At 48.1% G+C, this 17,057-nt stretch overlaps 1 protein-coding gene across 2 annotated transcripts in view; it reads right to left on the bottom strand.

Annotated features, from left to right (window-relative positions):
- rpl14 (ribosomal protein L14) overlaps positions 1-17,057 on the bottom strand; it is a 143,006-nt gene that overhangs the window by 110,931 nt on the left and 15,018 nt on the right. The gene's annotated exons all lie outside the window — the stretch shown is intronic.

Here is a 17,057-nt window from a genome sequence, read left to right as displayed (position 1 = left end):
TTGAAAAAAAGTTTAATTTGCACATTAAAACTACAAATTAAGCATTTAAATGATGCTATATGATGCTATAAGACACACATTATGTTTCTGTGTAAGAATAAGTAATTAAATCCTTATAATAATAATAATAAAGTTATCTAAATGGATAAATGCTATTCACTGGAGTGCATGGACTTTATAAAGTGGACACTGGACAAAAGACGGCTCCGCAAGGCAACTATCTGGACATACCCACGCGTTCGGGGAGATGTCCTATACCACACCCCACTCTCCGCTAAGCGGGAGAGGTGTAAAATTCACAGCAGCAGACCTTCTACTGGGGTCAAGGCTGACAAAAAGTACCGTTTCCGGACCCAGAATGGACACTGGACAAAAGACGGCTCCGCGAGGCAACTATCTGGACATACCCACGCGTTCGGGGAGATGTCCTGTACCACACCCCACTCTCCGCTAAGCGGGAGAGGTGTAAAATTCACAGCAGCAGACCTTCTACTGTGGTCAACGCTGAAAAAAGTACCGTTTCCGGACCCAGAATGGACACTGGACAAAGAGGCCTCCGCGAGGCAACTATCTGGACATACCCACACGTTCGGGGAGATGTCCTCTACCACATCACACTCTCCGCTAAGCGGGAGAGGTGTAAAATTCACAGCAGCAGACCTTCTACTGGGGTCAATGCTGACAAAAAGTACCGTTTCCGGACCCAGAATGGACACTGGACAAAGAGGCCTCCGCGAGGCAACTATCTGGACATACCCACACGTTCGGGGAGATGTCCTCTACCACACCACACTCTCCGCTAAGCGGGAGAGGTGTAAAATTCACAGCAGCAGACCTTCTACTGGGGTCAAGGCTGACAAAAAGTACCGTTTCCGGACCCAGAATGGACACTGGACAAAAGACGGCTCCGCGAGGCAACTATCTGGACATACCCACGCGTTCGGGGAGATGTCCTGTACCACACCCCACTCTCCGCTAAGCGGGAGAGGTGTAAAATTCACAGCAGCAGACCTTCTACTGGGGTCAATGCTGACAAAAAGTACCGTTTCCGGACCCAGAATGGACACTGGACAAAGAGGCCTCCGCGAGGCAACTATCTGGACATACCCACACGTTCGGGGAGATGTCCTCTACCACACCACACTCTCCGCTAAGCGGGAGAGGTGTAAAATTCACAGCAGCAGACCTTCTACTGGGGTCAAGGCTGACAAAAAGTACCGTTTCCGGACCCAGAATGGACACTGGACAAAAGACGGCTCCACGAGGCAACTATCTGGACATACCCACGCGTTCGGGGAGATGTCCTGTACCACACCCCACTCTCCGCTAAGCGGGAGAGGTGTAAGATTCACAGCAGCAGACCTTCTACTGTGGTCAACGCTGAAAAAAGTACCGTTTCCGGACCCAGAATGGACACTGGACAAAGAGGCCTCCGCGAGGCAACTATCTGGACATACCCACACGTTCGGGGAGATGTCCTCTACCACACCACACTCTTCGCTAAGCGGGAGAGGTGTAAAATTCACAGCAGCAGACCTTCTACTGGGGTCAATGCTGACAAAAAGTACCGTTTCCGGACCCAGAATGGACACTGGACAAAGAGGCCTCCGCGAGGCAACTATCTGGACATACCCACACGTTCGGGGAGATGTCCTCTACCACACCACACTCTCCGCTAAGCGGGAGAGATGTAAAATTCACAGCAGCAGACCTTCTACTGGGGTCAAGGCTGACAAAAAGTACCGTTTCCGGACCCAGAATGGACACTGGACAAAAGACGGCTCCGCGAGGCAACTATCTGGACATACCCACGCGTTCGGGGAGATGTCCTGTACCACACCCCACTCTCCGCTAAGCGGGAGAGGTGTAAAATTCACAGCAGCAGACCTTCTACTGTGGTCAACGCTGAAAAAAGTACCGTTTCCGGACCCAGAATGGACACTGGACAAAGAGGCCTCCGCGAGGCAACTATCTGGACATACCCACGCGTTCGGGGAGATGTCCTCTACCACACCACACTCTCCGCTAAGCGGGAGAGGTGTAAAATTCACAGCAGCAGACCTTCTACTGGGGTCAACGCTCAAAAAAGTGCTGTGCCTTGGGGCATTGACATGAAATCACTTTCTCTACGCAAGCTAAGTCAGGTCAAGGAGTTACCTCTAGCTTTGGAATGGGTGTCACTTGTGTGCGTTGATTGCATCTGTCTGTGCATTTATGCATTTGTTTGTCCTGACGAAACTTGATTATTTCTCGACTGTTTATTTTCTCGTATGACACGACATAGAAACTACTTGTGACTACTGTCTTTGTGTGCTGTCGAGCGGATGTTCTTTGCATCAAAGGTATAGCCTGCTGTGTCATTCGATTCATTTGTCCAGATATGCCATTTATGATCTTTAAGGATGTACAATGACGCATATGGTGGCCTGTCGAAAAATACACACATACTGGTCAAAGCATACTCATTTTGGTGGTACAGACAGGATAAATTGAACGTTTTTGGAATTTTTGTGCCAGCTCTTAACAGGAGAAGTAAGGTCTGTGGGCTGTTAATTACTTCATATGTTGATAAGCTCTTTTCCTGCTGACATGTTTCGCATTGTTCAGATTGAGCAGGTAATATTTGTGCAATAGTGTCTAAGATGCCTTTTTGTGACACGTCAAGTGGCTGCACTATGAATTGTGACATGTTCTTTGTAGATGGTAAGGCCTTGTCACCACATTGAGTACAACTATACAGACTAAGGCCCTCATTTATCAATCGGGTGTAAAATCTGCCACAGATTCGAGTGCAGGTTTCGTAGTACACCCACGTCGCCACGGCATTTATAAAGTGATCGCAAACAGCTGATCCTTCCTTAATTTTGTTCTCACGTTAATAAATGTCACGGCTGAATTTGATCTGGCACGCCCTAAGAAATCAAGCCTCGCCCTCGTTTTTGCGACATGAACAACGGCAATACGTTTCCTGAAACCATGGTTACATGAAAAAATAGGTTTCTCCCGTGCCTTGCTGCCCGCCTCACCCCCCTCTCTAATACACATGCACAGCACGCACACGCAACTTGCAAGCCCAACTAACTGGTGTGTTGTTAAACAAATAAAGAACGAACACCTGCATGAATTAAATAAAGTTGTAGGCCTACCCTGTCTGTTTCACTCTCACCTCGCTTGCCTTGCTGTCATGCACGCACGCACGCACCTACATGACACATTAAAATAAAGCTGTCTGTTTCTCCTCTCGCTTCGCTTCCCTTGCTGCCCGGCTCACCCCCCGCACGCACGCACATATCGCTATTTAGTATTTGCAACTTTCACTGTGTGTTGTTAGTTGTATATTCAATTATTAGAACGAAAACCTGAACCTGTGAACCATAATTAAATAACAAATAGGCACACACACGCTGCTGTTTTGCAGGTGCTCCTCCTGTCCTGTCTGTCTGTCTGTCTGTCTCTCTCTATCACAGTGGTCCGTCCGTGACCAACTGACCATGCACGTTCCGACGTTCGCCAGTCTATTTAGATTGCCTCCAGTCGTTAGTCACTGCAGTGGTCGGGACCATAGCCTCATGTGTCTGGTGCATGGGCTGGCTGGGTAATATACCTATATCTCCGATGCAGTTCCCACTTGCGCTGGGAGCCTGGCACGGTACATTTGGCATTCGAGCGACGCGTCGGGTTTATTATATTGCACATACCGTAAGAAAGACATCGGCCTTCATGCTGTAGATTAGGCTACAGTAGGCTATACCTGCACGTTGGGACTCTCCGCAGCTGAGCTGCTCAGCTGCTGCACTATACTCTCCAACGTCCCGTCATGGAAATATTTCAGCACAGACAGCCCAAATCCTCGCATGTATGCGCTCATGCAAAACACTGTTTAAATGGCTTAAGCATCTCTTGCAACATTGTTTTTAATTGCGCGATTTTATCTCCTTGTAATTTCATATGACACATGTATTCCTTAACATTTTTATTTATTTATTTATTACATGTAGCCCATATACATTATACATACATTTTATATAAACATTTTAGGAGTGAATACATATTTGTTTTGATGCCTGTGACAGCCTCTCAGCAGTTCAGACAAGGCTGCTCCGCTTGTAAGACAGAAAAACAGCGTACGCCAGGTCCCGACCAGACGTGACTATTTGTCCTACTCAAGTTCAATTTCAAGCTTTGCCGGAAATGTTAAATGCCGAAAATGTCGGTAATTTCGGCGTGCGCCCATATTTTGGCGTACGCACGGTTGATAAATGAGGGCCTAAGACTTTTCAGGCAAAGCAGGTCATCTCCAAGGAAAGGAGACCGAAGTGTGTATTCTACAAAGCTGTTTAATATGGTGCATTCTTCTGTCCTAGAACATTTCTGAGACACTAATGACACTGATGTGTTGGCTAGATTGAATTTCTCAAGTTTCCGTCTAAATGTTGAGTCCTGCGCTGCTGCTTCTTCAAGCCGTGTGTGACATTTTTTGATAGCAGATGTCTGTTGTAGAAATGTTAGAATTGGTAATGGTATAGCTTCACACATATTGTCATTTAGACTTTCATTGCATAAAACCACATCATCATCATCTTCTTCCAAATTGTCCTCCGTTATTGTTCTGTTAATTGCTTTCAACTGTCCAGGCACAGAATGTACAGATGTCTGTATGTTTTGCTTGAACAACTGTGTGGACACCACACATACTCAACCAAACTACTAGTTTGTGTATAAAATCTAATGGGTCATTGTGCATTCCTAAGGCCAAGTAAGATGCTATTCACTAGTTGTTGAGTGACACCACAGATTGTTTTGCAATCAAATGTGTGACCTGGATTTTGAAAAAACGCTTGAATGAGAGCTGCTAAATTCCCCGGCATAGATGACAACTGAACCATCGAAGTAGGTGTCAATGGTTTCAATTTATCTTGTACTACTTGTAGATGCAGTATACCCACGCGTTCGGGGAGATGTCCTGTACCACACCCCACTCTCCGCTAAGTGGGAGAGGTGTAAAATTCACGGCAGCAGACCTTCTACTGAGGTCAACGCTCAAAAAAGTGCTGTGCCTTGGGGCATTGACAATTATTTAATTAACGAATTAAATAACCTTATTTTATTCTGAAGGCAACCGGATGTCTTAAATTAGCTAGCTCTCAGACAGGAAATTCTAAATTAGCTCATAAGACGGAGCCAAATATCTGTCTGAGAGTGGAGCCTGCCTGGCAAATGACATGGGTGGTCCTTTTTGTGGGCTTGGCCGAAAGTGGGCGTTACCAAAAGGTGGGCGTGGCCATGGCCGCCAGAAGTCTGTCAGATTTTGACAGCTTCAAATTAGTGTTAAACATAATATAACCCAATTGACTCCAGTCCTCTCTGTTTAATATATCTATAATGAAACTATATAAACTATGCATATACCATGAAGTGCTATGACTACTAGCTCTGGTCCATAGCTCTAATGCGTTTCATTTAGAGCTATGTTACTCTAAACTTCCCCGCTCGCATGAATGCAGACCAGCCTCTACTCTTTGGCGTAAATAAAAAGAACGTTTTTGCTACACATAAAAACAAAGGCGAGTTGTGTCATTAGAAAGCCTACTTTGGTAATTGGTTCTAGTTCTAGTGAACAGAAATAATAAATAAATAGACTTGGTAACCTAACTGTAGGGAGTGCAAACACATTAAAGAACCTGGGGGTTATCATCTATGAAAAGGCAACACAATGAGCAGAAAATAAAAATGAACCATGTAAATACAACAAATTGAGCAGAGCACTGCAGGGAGTTGAACCCCATTCCGGTAAACCAGAAGTACCACAACCAGTGCCTTGGTTTTTGTTTTGTTTTACGAGGTCCATTCGTTGAAATGTAAATTTTGCATTGCAACGGTAAAGTAATTTCACAATTGACATTGTAGGCAATAATTAATAACGGTATGGCACCAGGCCAAAGCCATGGGGATAGAGTATGTTTTGCACTCTGAGTGAGTGTGTGTGTGTGTGTGTGTGTGTGTGTGTGTGTGTGTGTGTGTGTGTGTCCGTCAGTTTGTTAACAGCTAATCTCCAGCACCATTAACCCGGTCGATGCCAAATTTTGCACACACACTCCCTGGATGCCAACGATGAACCTCTGTCCCAAATTTTCCAGAACGGCCTGTATAGCACCACACATTTTTGTATGCTTTCCGAGACTATGGACTATAGCCTTTAGCTTTTCCGTGATTTTCACCTTTTTTTCAAATCCTCCGAAATCTTGAAAGACAACATACTATAGTATGCCCTCCGTGACCATGGACTATAGCCTTTCGCTTTTCCGCAATTTAACCTTTTTTCAAATCGTAAACAATGATGAAGAATCGCGCACTATAGCATGCCACTTAATGACCTTGGGGTCATCAAGGTCATTGATATTGATCAATGACCTTGAGCAGTATAAATGACCTTCAATAAGACTAGTAAATAACCTTGACCAGTATAAATGACCTTGACAAGTACAAATGACCTTGACCAGTATGAATGACCGTGACCAGTATATGACTGACCAGTATAAATTACCTTCATGAGACTAGTAAATGACCTTGACCAGTATAAATAACCTTCATAAGACTAGTAAATGATCTTCACCAGTATAAATGACCTTGACCAGTATGCAGTCTGTGACCATGGATTATAGCCTTTAGCTTTTCCTTGATTTTCACCTTTTTTTTAAATCCTCAACAATGATGAAGAATCGCACACAATAGCGCGCCGCTCAATGACCTGAGACCATGGACCGATGAACCATGTAAATACAACACATTGATCAGGGCACTGCAGGGAGTTGAACCCCGTTCCGGTAAACCAGAAGTCCGACACCAGTGCCTTAGTTTTTGTGTTGTTGTTCATTTACAGGTCCAGGTGTGCATACACATGTGCGCCTGTGTGTGTGTAGGTGCATTTGTGCATGTGTGTGCACGCTTCAATGACCACTGTTGGACCCCATGGGGATCAAGGACCTCAGGGAGCCACCCATAATTCACAACGGTCACAGCGAACTCTGTTGCATCACAACTGGTGGCCAACAGTCGTAACCAACACCGCCACGACCCACAGGAGAATACCATCGCACAGTGGTATCAGACCAACCACAATCAGCCAGCCCTCAAACCAAACCCTTCGACCTAGAAGAACTCAAAACTGCAATGGGAAAGTTGAAACCCGGAAAAGCAGCAGGGATTGATGACATACTGGCAGAAATTATACAGCACCTGGAACCTAACGCAAAGACCTGGCTCGTGGGGATGCTGAACACATGCATGGCACAGAAAACCATCCCTTCTGTCTGGAGAAAGGCCAAAGTGGTTGCAATCCCCAAACCTGGCAAAGACCCATCATCCTCAAAGAGCTACCGACCCATTTCCCTCCTCTGCATCACCTACAAGATAGGCTGCTACTCCAACGCCTCATACCACTCATAGACACCAAGCTGACTAAAGACCAAGCTGGTTTCCGTCCTGTCCTGTGCTGGACAGAGCTCAACCTCACCCAACACATTGAGGATGGGTTTGAGGGAAAACAAATAACTGGAGCAGCAACTGGAGGGCGAAGCAAGCACGCAGGCAGCTTGTGCCTGCCTGCGTGCCTGCCTGCCTTCCTCATGTGGAAGCTGCATTGTTGAGTTTGTGTGTGTGTTTCTTTTTCTGTCTTTCTTTCTTTCTTTCTTAGGACGAAGATCAAGGTAGACGCCGTTGGAAGGCTCAACACAAGCCGATGCCCCTAGAGATCCATCCCAAAGCTTCCCTCAGGGAGTCCAGCAAGCCAGCTAGCCAGCAAGCCCGCCCAGTCAGCCAACGCAGCCAGCCAGCTCCGCCAGTCAGCCAGTGTAGAAAGTCAGGCTGCCAAGCCAGCGCACATCAGCCCTTGCAGTCAACCATTGTAGCCATACCAGCCTTGCTCAGTCAGCTCAGCCAGGCCTCTCTCGAGGCCTGGCTCTCTGTCTGCCTGGCCCGGTCTGCCCCGCCCTGCCTTGCAGCAACAGAACCAGCCTTGCTGGCAAGCCAGCCAGCTCAGAATACGAGCTCAGCAAGCCAGCGCAGCTGGCAAGCACGCAGTTAGTCTAAACCAGTTTCAGACTGGCAGGCCAAGGCAGACAGACAGGAAGACCGAGGCGCCTAGGCAGGCAGACAGGCCAGGAAGGCAACAAAGTGCAGGCAGGGGGACTATCCGGCCTACGGCTGCGCTGCAAGGGTTGGAGCCTGGCCAGCTCCTGCTGGTCTAGACTGAGTGGCTGTGGCTGCACAGTAAGGCTGCGGTAACCTAGTCTGGGCTTGCTGCTGCACTGGCTTGCTCAGCTCGCATTCTGAGCTGGCTGGCTTTCCAGAAAGGCTGGTTCTGTTGCTGCAAGGCAGGGCAGGGCAGACCGGGCCAGGCAGACAGAGAGCCAGGCCTCAAGAGAGGCCTGGCTGAGCTGACTGAGCAAGGCTGGTATGGCTGCAATGGCTGACTGCAAGGGCTGATATGCTCTGGCTTGGCAGCCTGACTTTCTACACTGGCTGACTGGCGGAGCTGACTGGCTGCGTTGGCTGACTGGGCAGGCTTGCTGGCTAGCTGGCTTGCTGTGCTCCCTGAGGGAAGCTTTGGGATGGATCTCTAGGGGCATCGGCTAGTGTTGAGCCTTCCTATGGCGTCTACCTTGATCTCCGTCCTAAGAAAGAAAGACAGAAAAAGAAAGACACACACAAACCCAACTATGCAGCTTCCACCTGAGGAACCGAGACGCGAGAAAAGAACTGAGCGTCACTTGGGATGGTCACAAACTCTCCAACCATACCCACCCCATGTATCTTGGAGTTACACTGGACAGGACACTCTTCTTCAAAAAAACACCTGGAGAACACAAAAGCCACGGTCAACACCCACAATAACATCCTGTGAAAACTAGTGAACTCCCAAGTGGGGCGCAGACCCACAAACAATCTGTGCAACTGCCATGGCCCTGTCTTTCTCTACAGCAGAGTATTCCTGCTCAAGCTGGAGCCGATCACGTCACACCAAATTGGTCGACACAGCCCTAAATGACACCTGTCGCATCATCACGGGATGGGTCAAGAAAACACCTGTCCCGTCCGTGCCTTTATGCGCTAGCCGGCACCTCCCCCCGCACATCAGACGACTGTGTAACGCTCAAGATGAATGGAAAACACAGGAGATAGACAGTGAAGTCTGGAATGAAATGATAGAGAACACCTCACACACACAGTTTCCTTTCGTGGCTGTTTACATTCGAGGGTCGCCGGTCCTCTCAAACGGAACAGTTTAACGTCATGCCCAGGACGAAAAGATATAGAGAACACCATAATGACAAATAACAGCAGGAAGGCATGGGCCACAATCCACCGTCTTGGCAAAGACCACACCACCCATAATTCACAACGGTCACAGCAAACTCTGTTGCATCACAACTGGTGTAGGTATTGGATGGAGCCCGCACACCACAGGTATAAGAAAGACGTGATGCAGAGGAGGGAAATGGGTCGGTAGCTCTTCGGGGATAATGGGTCTTTGCCAGGTTTAGGGATTGCAACTACTCCAGCCTTTTTCCAAACAGAAGGGATGGTTTTCTGTGCTATGCATGTGTTCAGCATCCCCACAAGCCAGGTCCTTGCGATAGGTCCCAGGTGCTGTATCATTTCTGCCAGTATGCCATCAATCCCTGCTGCTTTTCTGGGTTTCAACTTTCCCATTGCAGTTTCACGTTCTTCTAAGTCGAAGGGTTTGGTTTGAGGGCTGGCTGATTGTGGTTGGTCTGATACCACTGTGCGATGGTATTCTATGTGGGTCGGTGGCGGTGTTGGTTACAACTGTTGGCCACCAGTTGTGACCAAGACCGCCACCGACCCACAGGAGAATACCATCGCACAGTGGTATCAGACCAACCACAATCAGCCAGCCCTCAAACCAAACCCTTCGACCTAGAAGAACTTGAAACTGCAATGGGAAAGTTGAAACCCGGAAAAGCAGCAGGGATTGATGACCTACTGGCAGAAATGTTACAGCACCTGGGACCCAACGCAAAGACCTGGCTTGTGGGGATGCTGAACACATGCATAGCACAGAAAACCATCCCTTCTGTCTGGGAAAAGGCCAACGTGGTTGCAATCCCTAAACCTGGCATAGACCCATTATCCACAAAGAGCTACCGACCCATTTCCCTCTGCATCACCTACAAGGCTATATGAGAAGCTGCTACTCCAACGCCTTGTTGCCACTCATAGATACCAAGCTGACTAAAGACCAAGCTGGTTTCCGTCCCAGCCGCTCCTGTGCTGGTCTGGACAGAGCTCAACCTCACCCAACACATTGAGGATGGGTTTGAGGGGAAACAAATAACTGGAGCAGCATTCAGAGATCTCTCTGCTGCCTACGACACTGTCCAACACCGCACAATGGTCAGGAAAAGCCTCCTCAACAACAGGCGCTTCTATGTCCAGTTAAATGACCAGAGGAGTAAATGGAAAGCCCAAAAGAACGGCCTCCAACAAGGTAGCGTGCTCGCCCCCCTCCTTTTCAATATCTACACAAACGACCAGCCACTACCCAATGCCTAATGCCAGCGTTTCATCTACGCCGACAACCTCTGCATTACGACCCAACAAGCAGACTTCCAGAAGATTGAGTCTGTCCTTGAAAGTGCCCTCCAAGAAATGTCAAGCTACTACAATACAACCACCTGAAACCCAACCTATAGAGAACACCTCACACACACATAATTTCCTTTCGTGGCCGTTTACATTCGAGGGTCGCTGGTCCTCTCGAACGGAACAGTTTAACGTCATGCCCAGGACGAAAAGATATAGAGAACACCAACATGTCAAATAACAGCAGGAAGGCATGGGCCACAATCCACCGTCTTGGCAAAAACCACACCACCCATAATTCACAACGGTCACAGCAAACTCTGTTGCATCACAACTGGTGTAGGTATTGGATGGAGCCCGCACACCACAGGTATAAGAAAGACGTTCTTTGTTGAAATACTGACAGCGTTTCGATCCATTTGATCTTCATCAGGTCATGTGTACACAAAACATACACTTTTATACTAAGGGAGTGCCCCCATTAAACAATCAAAATACCACATTTTGGTGCCCCTCCCATCACTGCAGGTGTGACACGTCAACCCTGAGTGAGTAGGTGGGGACCCAGACATATTGATGTAAATATAGTCTGTTCAGAAATTGTAGTGCCTCTCATAGAGCTTGTAGGTGATGCAGAGGAGGGAAATGGGTCGGTAGCTCTTCGGGGATAATGGGTCTTTGCCAGGTTTAGGGATTGCAACTACTCCAGCCTTTTTCCAAACAGAAGGGATGGTTTTCTGTGCTATGCATGTGTTCAGCATCCCCACAAGCCAGGTCCTTGCGATAGGTCCCAGGTGCTGTATCATTTCTGCCAGTATGCCATCAATCCCTGCTGCTTTTCCGGGTTTCAACTTTCCCATTGCAGTTTCACGTTCTTCTAAGTCGAAGGGTTTGGTTTGAGGGCTGGCTGATTGTGGTTGGTCTGATACCACTGTGCGATGGTATTCTATGTGGGTCGGTGGCGGTGTTGGTTACAACTGTTGGCCACCAGTTGTGACCAAGACCGCCACCGACCCACAGGAGAATACCATCGCACAATGGTATCAGACCAACCACAATCAGCCAGCCCTCAAACCAAACCCTTCGACCTAGAAGAACTTGAAACTGCAATGGGAAAGTTGAAACCCGGAAAAGCAGCAGGGATTGATGACCTACTGGCAGAAATGTTACAGCACCTGGGACCCAACGCAAAGACCTGGCTTGTGGGGATGCTGAACACATGCATAGCACAGAAAACCATCCCTTCTGTCTGGGAAAAGGCCAACGTGGTTGCAATCCCTAAACCTGGCATAGACCCATTATCCACAAAGAGCTACCGACCCATTTCCCTCTGCATCACCTACAAGGCTATATGAGAAGCTGCTACTCCAACGCCTTGTTGCCACTCATAGATACCAAGCTGACTAAAGACCAAGCTGGTTTCCGTCCCAGCCGCTCCTGTGCTGGACAGAGCTCAACCTCACCCAACACATTGAGGATGGGTTTGAGGGGAAACAAATAACTGGAGCAGCATTCAGAGATCTCTCTGCTGCCTACGACACTGTCCAACACCGCACAATGGTCAGGAAAAGCCTCCTCAACAACAGGCGCTTCTATGTCCAGTTAAATGACCAGAGGAGTAAATGGAAAGCCCAAAAGAACGGCCTCCAACAAGGTAGCGTGCTCGCCCCCCTCCTTTTCAATATCTACACAAACGACCAGCCACTACCCAATGCCTAATGCCAGCGTTTCATCTACGCCGACAACCTCTGCATTACGACCCAACAAGCAGACTTCCAGAAGATTGAGTCTGTCCTTGAAAGTGCCCTCCAAGAAATGTCAAGCTACTACAATACAACCACCTGAAACCCAACCTATAGAGAACACCTCACACACACATAATTTCCTTTCGTGGCCGTTTACATTCGAGGGTCGCTGGTCCTCTCGAACGGAACAGTTTAACGTCATGCCCAGGACGAAAAGATATAGAGAACACCAACATGTCAAATAACAGCAGGAAGGCATGGGCCACAATCCACCGTCTTGGCAAAAACCACACCACCCATAATTCACAACGGTCACAGCAAACTCTGTTGCATCACAACTGGTGTAGGTATTGGATGGAGCCCGCACACCACAGGTATAAGAAAGACGTTCTTTGTTGAAATACTGACAGCGTTTCGATCCATTTGATCTTCATCAGGTCATGTGTACACAAAACATACACTTTTATACTAAGGGAGTGCCCCCATTAAACAATCAAAATACCACATTTTGGTGCCCCTCCCATCACTGCAGGTGTGACACGTCAACCCTGAGTGAGTAGGTGGGGACCCAGACATATTGATGTAAATATAGTCTGTTCAGAAATTGTAGTGCCTCTCATAGAGCTTGTAGGTGATGCAGAGGAGGGAAATGGGTCGGTAGCTCTTCGGGGATAATGGGTCTTTGCCAGGTTTAGGGATTGCAACTACTCCAGCCTTTTTCCAAACAGAAGGGATGGTTTTCTGTGCTATGCATGTGTTCAGCATCCCCACAAGCCAGGTCCTTGCGATAGGTCCCAGGTGCTGTATCATTTCTGCCAGTATGCCATCAATCCCTGCTGCTTTTCCGGGTTTCAACTTTCCCATTGCAGTTTCACGTTCTTCTAAGTCGAAGGGTTTGGTTTGAGGGCTGGCTGATTGTGGTTGGTCTGATACCACTGTGCGATGGTATTCTATGTGGGTCGGTGGCGGTGTTGGTTACAACTGTTGGCCACCAGTTGTGACCAAGACCGCCACCGACCCACAGGAGAATACCATCGCACAATGGTATCAGACCAACCACAATCAGCCAGCCCTCAAACCAAACCCTTCGACCTAGAAGAACTTGAAACTGCAATGGGAAAGTTGAAACCCGGAAAAGCAGCAGGGATTGATGACCTACTGGCAGAAATGTTACAGCACCTGGGACCCAACGCAAAGACCTGGCTTGTGGGGATGCTGAACACATGCATAGCACAGAAAACCATCCCTTCTGTCTGGGAAAAGGCCAACGTGGTTGCAATCCCTAAACCTGGCATAGACCCATTATCCACAAAGAGCTACCGACCCATTTCCCTCTGCATCACCTACAAGGCTATATGAGAAGCTGCTACTCCAACGCCTTGTTGCCACTCATAGATACCAAGCTGACTAAAGACCAAGCTGGTTTCCGTCCCAGCCGCTCCTGTGCTGGACAGAGCTCAACCTCACCCAACACATTGAGGATGGGTTTGAGGGGAAACAAATAACTGGAGCAGCATTCAGAGATCTCTCTGCTGCCTACGACACTGTCCAACACCGCACAATGGTCAGGAAAAGCCTCCTCAACAACAGGCGCTTCTATGTCCAGTTAAATGACCAGAGGAGTAAATGGAAAGCCCAAAAGAACGGCCTCCAACAAGGTAGCGTGCTCGCCCCCCTCCTTTTCAATATCTACACAAACGACCAGCCACTACCCAATGCCTAATGCCAGCGTTTCATCTACGCCGACAACCTCTGCATTACGACCCAACAAGCAGACTTCCAGAAGATTGAGTCTGTCCTTGAAAGTGCCCTCCAAGAAATGTCAAGCTACTACAATACAACCACCTGAAACCCAACCTATAGAGAACACCTCACACACACATAATTTCCTTTCGTGGCCGTTTACATTCGAGGGTCGCTGGTCCTCTCGAACGGAACAGTTTAACGTCATGCCCAGGACGAAAAGATATAGAGAACACCAACATGTCAAATAACAGCAGGAAGGCATGGGCCACAATCCACCGTCTTGGCAAAAACCACACCACCCATAATTCACAACGGTCACAGCAAACTCTGTTGCATCACAACTGGTGTAGGTATTGGATGGAGCCCGCACACCACAGGTATAAGAAAGACGTTCTTTGTTGAAATACTGACAGCGTTTCGATCCATTTGATCTTCATCAGGTCATGTGTACACAAAACATACACTTTTATACTAAGGGAGTGCCCCCATTAAACAATCAAAATACCACATTTTGGTGCCCCTCCCATCACTGCAGGTGTGACACGTCAACCCTGAGTGAGTAGGTGGGGACCCAGACATATTGATGTAAATATAGTCTGTTCAGAAATTGTAGTGCCTCTCATAGAGCTTGTAGGTGATGCAGAGGAGGGAAATGGGTCGGTAGCTCTTCGGGGATAATGGGTCTTTGCCAGGTTTAGGGATTGCAACTACTCCAGCCTTTTTCCAAACAGAAGGGATGGTTTTCTGTGCTATGCATGTGTTCAGCATCCCCACAAGCCAGGTCCTTGCGATAGGTCCCAGGTGCTGTATCATTTCTGCCAGTATGCCATCAATCCCTGCTGCTTTTCCGGGTTTCAACTTTCCCATTGCAGTTTCACGTTCTTCTAAGTCGAAGGGTTTGGTTTGAGGGCTGGCTGATTGTGGTTGGTCTGATACCACTGTGCGATGGTATTCTATGTGGGTCGGTGGCGGTGTTGGTTACAACTGTTGGCCACCAGTTGTGACCAAGACCGCCACCGACCCACAGGAGAATACCATCGCACAGTGGTATCAGACCAACCACAATCAGCCAGCCCTCAAACCAAACCCTTCGACCTAGAAGAACTTGAAACTGCAATGGGAAAGTTGAAACCCGGAAAAGCAGCAGGGATTGATGACCTACTGGCAGAAATGTTACAGCACCTGGGACCCAACGCAAAGACCTGGCTTGTGGGGATGCTGAACACATGCATAGCACAGAAAACCATCCCTTCTGTCTGGGAAAAGGCCAACGTGGTTGCAATCCCTAAACCTGGCATAGACCCATTATCCACAAAGAGCTACCGACCCATTTCCCTCTGCATCACCTACAAGGCTATATGAGAAGCTGCTACTCCAACGCCTTGTTGCCACTCATAGATACCAAGCTGACTAAAGACCAAGCTGGTTTCCGTCCCAGCCGCTCCTGTGCTGGACAGAGCTCAACCTCACCCAACACATTGAGGATGGGTTTGAGGGGAAACAAATAACTGGAGCAGCATTCAGAGATCTCTCTGCTGCCTACGACACTGTCCAACACCGCACAATGGTCAGGAAAAGCCTCCTCAACAACAGGCGCTTCTATGTCCAGTTAAATGACCAGAGGAGTAAATGGAAAGCCCAAAAGAACGGCCTCCAACAAGGTAGCGTGCTCGCCCCCCTCCTTTTCAATATCTACACAAACGACCAGCCACTACCCAATGCCTAATGCCAGCGTTTCATCTACGCCGACAACCTCTGCATTACGACCCAACAAGCAGACTTCCAGAAGATTGAGTCTGTCCTTGAAAGTGCCCTCCAAGAAATGTCAAGCTACTACAATACAACCACCTGAAACCCAACCTATAGAGAACACCTCACACACACATAATTTCCTTTCGTGGCCGTTTACATTCGAGGGTCGCTGGTCCTCTCGAACGGAACAGTTTAACGTCATGCCCAGGACGAAAAGATATAGAGAACACCAACATGTCAAATAACAGCAGGAAGGCATGGGCCACAATCCACCGTCTTGGCAAAAACCACACCACCCATAATTCACAACGGTCACAGCAAACTCTGTTGCATCACAACTGGTGTAGGTATTGGATGGAGCCCGCACACCACAGGTATAAGAAAGACGTTCTTTGTTGAAATACTGACAGCGTTTCGATCCATTTGATCTTCATCAGGTCATGTGTACACAAAACATACACTTTTATACTAAGGGAGTGCCCCCATTAAACAATCAAAATACCACATTTTGGTGCCCCTCCCATCACTGCAGGTGTGACACGTCAACCCTGAGTGAGTAGGTGGGGACCCAGACATATTGATGTAAATATAGTCTGTTCAGAAATTGTAGTGCCTCTCAGAGCTTGTAGGTGATGCAGAGGAGGGAAATGGGTCGGTAGCTCTTCGGGGATAATGGGTCTTTGCCAGGTTTAGGGATTGCAACTACTCCAGCCTTTTTCCAAACAGAAGGGATGGTTTTCTGTGCTATGCATGTGTTCAGCATCCCCACAAGCCAGGTCCTTGCGATAGGTCCCAGGTGCTGTATCATTTCTGCCAGTATGCCATCAATCCCTGCTGCTTTTCCGGGTTTCAACTTTCCCATTGCAGTTTCACGTTCTTCTAAGTCGAAGGGTTTGGTTTGAGGGCTGGCTGATTGTGGTTGGTCTGATACCACTGTGCGATGGTATTCTATGTGGGTCGGTGGCGGTGTTGGTTACAACTGTTGGCCACCAGTTGTGACCAAGACCGCCACCGACCCACAGGAGAATACCATCGCACAGTGGTATCAGACCAACCACAATCAGCCAGCCCTCAAACCAAACCCTTCGACCTAGAAGAACTTGAAACTGCAATGGGAAAGTTGAAACCCGGAAAAGCAGCAGGGATTGATGACCTACTGGCAGAAATGTTACAGCACCTGGGACCCAACGCAAAGACCTGGCTTGTGGG

This window comes from Protomyctophum parallelum, assembly GCF_964188405.1.
Source record: "Protomyctophum parallelum genome assembly, chromosome: 1".
Lineage (NCBI taxonomy): Eukaryota > Metazoa > Chordata > Actinopteri > Myctophiformes > Myctophidae > Protomyctophum > Protomyctophum parallelum.
The sequence above is the reverse complement of the archived record's forward strand: the minus strand, read 5'-3'. Positions and strand labels throughout refer to the sequence as shown.